Here is a 7,614-nt window from a genome sequence, read left to right on the forward strand (position 1 = left end):
GAGGCCTGCTGTGCAGCGAGGAGCAGCGGGCGCAGGTCCCTCCTGCCACATGGGATGAGGATACCCAGCCCGTCTGCAAGCCATGGCCATGCTCCTTCTGCAGAGTCCTCGTCTTCCTTCCTGCTGCAAAGGGGATGATTCACTGGCTTCAGCAGTTCAGACTGCAGTGGAGTGGAGGCAGACACAGCCCCGACCCCCCCAGACCAAGGGAGCCCCCAGAAGAGATGGGAACCCCCCCGGCACTCAGGGAGCTCCCAACAGCAGCTGACAGAGAGGATCCCACGGCTGTGCTCTGAGGGAAAGAGGTGAGGATGGGGCCCGGCAGGGTCACCACTACCGGGGAGGCCTCAATGGCCACCGTCGAGTCAGCGCAGCGGGCGACACAGGGCTCACTGCAGCTGCTTGCAAGTGGGGTTGGGCCAGAGGCACCGCAGGGGCGTGGGAGACAGGGTCTGAAGCAAGACATCTCTTGGTGAGGGAGGCAAACCTGAAACATGGAGCAGAGAGGAAACACCAACCCCAATGTCAGCCTGTCTTTCTGTTTCTCAGATCTGTTTGAGGCACTCTTTGCTGTCCTCCATTCCCAGTTCTAGCTCCACATCCAGAAAGTGCCTGCAGCTGATCTTGCTGACATGCACAATAGGTGTGACACTGTGTAAAAACACAGGCCTCTTCATGGCCTCCGAATTGCACAGCACAGGAATGCTGACCCACTTTTCAAATAGGACCCAGCACAGTGTGTATAGAGCACCTGTGGAAAGACCGATGAAACACCATCTCTAAAAGAAATATTGCTGCACTGAAGAAGGCACTGGGTACACTTGTTTATTTAGGAGAGACCATTTACTGCAGGTGGAAATTTTGGCAAGCAGACCTCCCTGCAGCTGAGCCCCACTGATCCCCTTCTGCTTGACAGAACCCACCTCTTCCCAGCTCTCCCCAGCCACCCCCTGTCGAAAAGGAAAGAGGTCCCAGCCCTAGAACATTTGAAGGGCCAAGCTGAGGCAGCCCAAGTATCAACCTGAGTAGCCACTGTGACAGTTGTTTAGCCCACAGGGAAAGATGGAGTGGACTCAGCCTTACCTCGTTCCTCAAGCAAAGAGAGGCAAGAAAGAAGGATGCAGAACCTTGAGCAGTGCAGGCTTTTATGCTGTGTCCCAGAGCCCCGTAGGGTGTAAAACATTCCTTTCTCATGAAGCATTTAAACACCTAGCAGTTGCCGCTTGCTGAGCCTCTCTGGTGATTAAGCCCTTGCCTCTTTCAACTTAAATATTTTGCTCCCACTTCATACCACCAAACATCGATACGCAACCTGAGTACCTGACTGGACAGAAGCCAGAATATGGCTTGGATGTTGACTGTGAGGTCACGACTGGCTGCACAGGCAATAAACCATCTGCAGGAACATGGCTTGTGCTAGGTGCTTGTGTTCCTGATAAGCAGCAGCATGCACAGTTTGGGCTATGTGCTTGTGAGTTCCCTTCTACCTCATTCCCTGCTGGGCCAGCAGCAGGCGCGTGGTTTGTATTTTGATTTTACGGTCACTTCTGTCTCTGCAGCTGATGGGCCAGAGTAGGCTCACGGAAATGCAACGTGCTTCTGAGGTCACTTGTGCCTGAATCCCTGGTAGGACAGAAGGAGGCACGTGGCTTGGATGCTGAATGCAAGCTCACTGGTACCTGAGTAGCAGATGGGCCAATGAGAAGAAAATTCCAAGCAAGTGAGGGAACTGCAGTCTCCCAACAGCTACAGGAGGTTGTGGTAAGGATGGAGCCAGATTCTTCGGAGCAGTGCTCTGTGAAAGCACAAGGTCAACACTAACAAGCTGTGACAAGGGAAATGCCAGCTGTCTTTGTGGGACAAGAAGTGATAGGGGACATGGTGCAGCCCTGGAAGAGCTGCCCAAGAGACAGTGACCCCTCTGACAGTGGCAGTGTTCAGAAGTCAACAGCACAAGTCCTAGAGCTTCCTGAGGTAACTGGGAAGTTTGGTCTGCTCAGAGCAGAACATTGGCCCAGAGGACCTCCAGAGGTCCCTTCTAACCTTCATTATTCTGGGGTGCGTTGAGTCATTCGAGCCCTTAAGCACTGACCAAAAGCCAATGCATAGAAGCACCAGTTGTTTCATGAGGCTATAAGCTTTTGTATCCCTGCCACTCCTGAGGCCAGGAAACCATGTACACTCAAGTCCACAGCAGGGTGACTCATGTTTGCCTGGAGTTCAGGGTTTTTCCTAACTCTTCCACATGACGATGATGCCCAGGTACCCTAGGAGCCTGATCCAACGTCCCTTTGTAGTTTGAAAGGCATGGAATGGGCCACCCCATTCCAACTCTGACCCAGGAAAAAGAGCCGTGAGCTTTTGGATCCCTGCCCTGAGCCTGTCCTCAAAAGCAGGCCATCCAGGCGTCTGGCCTCTGGGGTGAACTCGCTAAGTAAAACTGGTCAATTTGATTGTGGGTCTCTTTCGGGACAGTCACAGGCATCTCTTTGATCACAAAACCAGGCTGTGGTAGAGCCTGATGAGTGTAAGCAAGGTCCTCGTGGCCATCATTCCTACCCACAGGGTCTTCCCTCCAGCCCACAACAGTCTTTCCTTACCATTGGGCTTTGCCACATCCCTGGAGAAATGAGTCTCCTCTACCATCGTCTCCTGCGTCCCTACGATGGTTTACGGGCAATTCTCCTGTATGGGATTGTGCCATTTAACGTTCTGCCTAATCTTACCCACAGTCTCCTGTGTGTCTATGACGACCCATGGGGAGAATTGTTCCACAGGCTTAGCCTGAGTATCTGCACTGCAATCACTTGAGAGTTGATATGATGTGCCCCTCATAGCTGAATTTGATCATGACCATTTGACCATGACCATGCCACGCTCACCATGAAGAGGGCAATGTGACAAAGGCAGTCCATATGACACAAACCCAGTTGAAATCTTCCTCCATACCAGCCTGAGACCTCCAAGTTAATTGGATTATGAATCTGGGACACAGATGAATTGTTTCAATGTTTGATGGTATTTCATTTCAGATGAAAGTGGCAATGGCTTAATAACCACTGAAGCCTCTTCAAGCAGCAACTACTACGTGTTTAGAAGCTTCATAAGCAAGGAACGTTTGTGGCCCTGCAGGCCTCTGGAACACAGCATAAAAGCCTGCACTGCTCCAGGCTCTGCATCCTCCTCTCTTGCCTCCCTTTCCTCAAGGAACGAGGTAAGCTCAGTCCGCTCCATCTCTCTCTGTGGGCTGAACTGCTGTCATGGTGGCTACTCAGGTTGATACTTGGGCTGCCTCAGCTTGGCCCTGCAATGGAAATGTTCTAGGGCTCGGACCTCTTTCCCTTTCTGAGCCTCGGTGGTGATTAAGCCCTTGCCTCTTTGAGCTGAAATATTTTGCTCCCACTTCATACCACCAAAATATCGGGGGTGGCTGGGGAGAGCTGGGAAGATGGGGGCTCTTTCAGGAATATAGTGATCAATGGGACTCAGCTGCAAGGAGATCTCCACACACACACACTTCCTCAAGCCACTCCTAGTGCTCACCCTCTTCACTGCAACCACCTCCCACCCTTGCTCTGCATGCAGGCAGGCACTGCCACATGTACCACCTCCTCACACCAATTCCTCAACGTCATTTTCCAAATATTCCTGCTCCAGAGCCAAAAGGGAATTGGAGCTGCTTTCATCTGGTGATGGAAATTGCCTGTTTTGCCAGTGCTGGCAAAAAGATCTAGACAAACCTATTGCACCAAAACAAACTCCCTCCTGTTGTCATCCACACCTCCCATTTATTCTCCCTTCACCCTCCTCACTTCTCCTCAGCCAGGCTCCACTTTGTCCTTTCCATGTATCTCTTGCACTCTCCCAGGCCATTCCCTCTACACAACAACAACAACCTGCATGGAAGGTGTCGTAGTTTTTATTCAAGGCTTGACACATCCCCAGGAGGCTGGAGGTGCTGCTGGAAGGCCACCATCTTCCCTGCAGAAATGTCCCCACCCTAGTGTTCACAGCAGCCTTGGAGTCCCCCTCAGATAAATTTGAGAAGCAAAGTGGGGTCTAATAGAACACAACTACCACCATCCCTGCTTTCCTCCACATGGCTGTCTGGGGTTCCTTCAGCGCCTGCGGAGCCAGCTCAAGTGGTCAAAGAGACAGTCCCCATCCAGGGCTATGGGCAGGAGATGTGGTGAGAAGGGCAAAGCAAGGCCCTTGCACTACCCAGTCCAGGCCCACTGCCACTGAGCTTTCCAGGGAGACATTTTTCCTGTCTGGTCATGGGTGCCGGTAAGAGAAAGGAAAAGAGGCATGAACACAGACACTGGTGCTGGCAGTGCCAGGGAGCATCAGGCAGGGCTCTGGGACGTCCCAATAAAAGCAACGGGCAGAGCAGAGTGGCGCAGCGGAAGTGTGCTGGGCCCATAACCCAGAGGCTGATGGATTGAAACCATCCTCCGCTAACTGTTTTTCCCCCTACTCCTCACAGCCGCTGCCTCTCCCTTACATCCTAACAGCAAATGTTAACCTGCACTGCTGTGACTCCAGCTCTCTGGGCACCCATGGCCATGGCCCTCCCACACCCTCAGCCCTTTCTCTCTGCCACAGCAACCCTCTTTCTCCTATTGCTGTCTTAGCAGCCAGCACTCCCAAAGTGACCCTCAGCAAGGCAGACTGGTGGGTGTGGAGCAGCAGGCAGAGAACAGCACAGCACAGAGCTCTCCCCACAAGGCAGTGGGTGTCCTGGGGACACAGGTCTTTCTCCCTTCCCATCAGGCAGCTCAATCCCCAGCTTCCCAGCCACAGGAGGGGACCTCCAGGAATCTGCAGCTGGGGAGGAGGACAAGGCTGGTGCTAGCTCAGGAGACACCAATGAGATTGACTCAACCACCTGGGGGCTTTCTCTGTCCTAGTCTGCTGCTGTGCCCACTTGCAGGTCCAGCCAGGAGCAGGGCTGAGCAGGTATTCCCAGTGGGCACTGTATTGGCTATATGTGGCTAGGTGTTGGTAGTGGAGGGCAGAGGGGGAGCTGCTGGGTGGCCTCTGTGAGAAGAGGTAAGGGGCTGCCCTGTGCCAGACACAGCTGGTTCCAGCTGCCTCCACAACACTGAGCCATCTGCAAAGCTTATGGTATCTGCAGCACCCATGCTGGAACTGGTGGATGCTCCTGAAGGCACTGCGACCTGTGGAGAAGCCACGCCAGTGAAGAATTTTCCTGACAGGCCTGAAGTGTGTGGATGAGCCCATGCTGAAACAGATTTTCCTGTTTAGAACTGCAGCACATAGAGAACCCATGCTGGAGTAGTCTGCGGTGAAGGACTGTAGTTGAGCCTGGTAAAAGTGGGAGGAATGGTGTTGTTTTATTTGTCTTTCATTCCTCACTACACAAAACTACACATGGCCTAATCCATTTCTTCCCTTCTGGCTGCTCTGGACTAGAATTGAGTGCTGGACACAGACCCTCTGTCATTCCCACACACACGTCCACTGAACAGCAGGTGCACCGAAGCCTGCGCCTGACAGTAGATCTGTGCAGCGTGCATGCCTGGAGCCCAGGGCCTGTTTGTCCGGTGTCATGCTCCAACCCTGGACAGTCCCTGATGCCAGTCCGCTCTACTCACTGGCTAGTGCTGCTTGAGATTTCCTAGCCAACATCTCACACACACACAGAAACACACGCACACACACACACATAGAAAAAAGGGACTTCAGTCACACAGAAATGTGCAATGGAAAATACCAATCAAATTCTTGTTCTTCCTTTGACTGGAAAAGGTTTCCAGGAAGAGTTGCTCCTTTTCCTTTCCAGGGATCAAGGTGAGGCAGACCAGCTTGCAGTTCCCCAGTTCCTCTTTTGTGCCCTTCTGGAAGATGGAGTGACATTGACTTTCTTCCAGGCCTCAGGAACCTCTCCCACTTGCCATAACCTTTCAAAGACAATTGAGAGGGGTCTCTTCCAGAAGTCCTCCTTGTCTGAGAGCTTCATGAGCTGGCAGCAAGAACATGGCAGGGATATCTGCAAGTGAATCCCTGCTACCGGAGCACCTGATGAGTTAGCAGTCACAACATGGCTTGGATGTTGACTGAGAGGTCACCTGTGGCTCTGCAGGCAATGGGCCGTCCACAGGAATATCGCTTGCGCTAGGTGCTTGTCTTCATTCCATAGTGGATACCACTGCATGGTCTATCTTTTTGTATCCAAATACTTCTTGGTCCAAAGGAAGTGGACGGCCCATCAGAGGGAGATCTGAGAACATGTGGGCACGACAGTGTCAAAAATGGCCGTCAGGCAGTCACAAAGCAATGTGAGAACCCATGGGGAATGCCGCTTTCAAAAGTCACCTCTTCCCTGTAGTCAGTGAGTGGGGGCTTCCTTGCCTGATGTGTTTCTGGGTACACGGGTAGGGTTGGCTGGTCCTGACAGCCAATCCCAGGTCTGCCTGAGAGTAGGTGGGTATGACGGGGTCAAGAAATGGCTGTCAGCCAATCACAGAGCAGTATGAAATCATCTTGGGTACGGTGTTTAATCAAATGGCATCTCCCTGCGATCAGAGCGATCAGAGATGTGGAGGTGACAGATTGCTGCTGGGGGATTTGCCATGGGGAACAGGGATATGACCCACTCTGGGCCAGCTGGCATGGGGATTCATCAAAGCAATCGTCACACACCAGAAGCAGTAGCTGCACCAGGGGGATTTTAGCCAAGGAACAGGTAATGAGCAGAGTCCTGTGTCAGAAAAATTCGCAGCTGGACTGTGCTGACCGAGGAGAGAAGCTGGCATGCAAAGTATGGAATTACAAGAGTAAATACATATTCATGCGCACGAGGTGTCCCTGCAAATTTGGGGCGCCCTGAATGTGGTTTTACATGAAGTTCCTACATCCTTCAAATGTTAACGTACAACACAACTTGAGTATCACCACACAGCACCATGCCCATCAAGCCACATCCCACAATGCCACATCCACACGCTCCTTGAATACCTCCAGGGAGGGTGACTCTACCACCTCCCTGGGCAGCCTATTCCAATGTTTCACTACTCTCTCAGTAAAGAACTTTTTCCTAATATCTAGCCTGAACCTCCCCTGGCGCAACTTGAGGCCATTTCCTTTAGTCCTGTCACTAGTCACTTGGGAGAAGAGACCAACACCCACCTCTCTGCAACCTCCTTTCAGGTAGTTGACGAGAGCGAGAAGGTCTCCCCTCAGCCTCCTCTTCTCCAGGCTAAACAACCTCAGCTCCCTCAGCCGCTCCTCATAAGACTTGTGCTCCAGACCCCTCACCAGCTTCGTCGCCCTTCTCTGGACACGCTCCAGCACATCAATGTCTTTCTTGGAGTGAGGAGCCCAAAACTGAACACAGTACTCGAGGTGCGGCCTCACCAGAGCCGAGTACAGAGGCATGATCACCTCCCTGCTCCTGCTGGCCACACCATTTCTGATACAAGCCAGGATGCCGTTGGCCTTCTTGGCCACCTGGGCACACTGCTGGCTCATATTCAGCCGGCTGTCAATCAACACCCCCAGGTCCTTTTCTGCAGGGGAGCTTTCCAGCCACTCGTCCCCAAGCCTGTAGCATTGCCTGGGGTTGTTGTGGCCAAAGTGTAGAACCCGGCA

Source organism: Gavia stellata, chromosome 13 (assembly GCF_030936135.1).
Source record: "Gavia stellata isolate bGavSte3 chromosome 13, bGavSte3.hap2, whole genome shotgun sequence".
Lineage (NCBI taxonomy): Eukaryota > Metazoa > Chordata > Aves > Gaviiformes > Gaviidae > Gavia > Gavia stellata.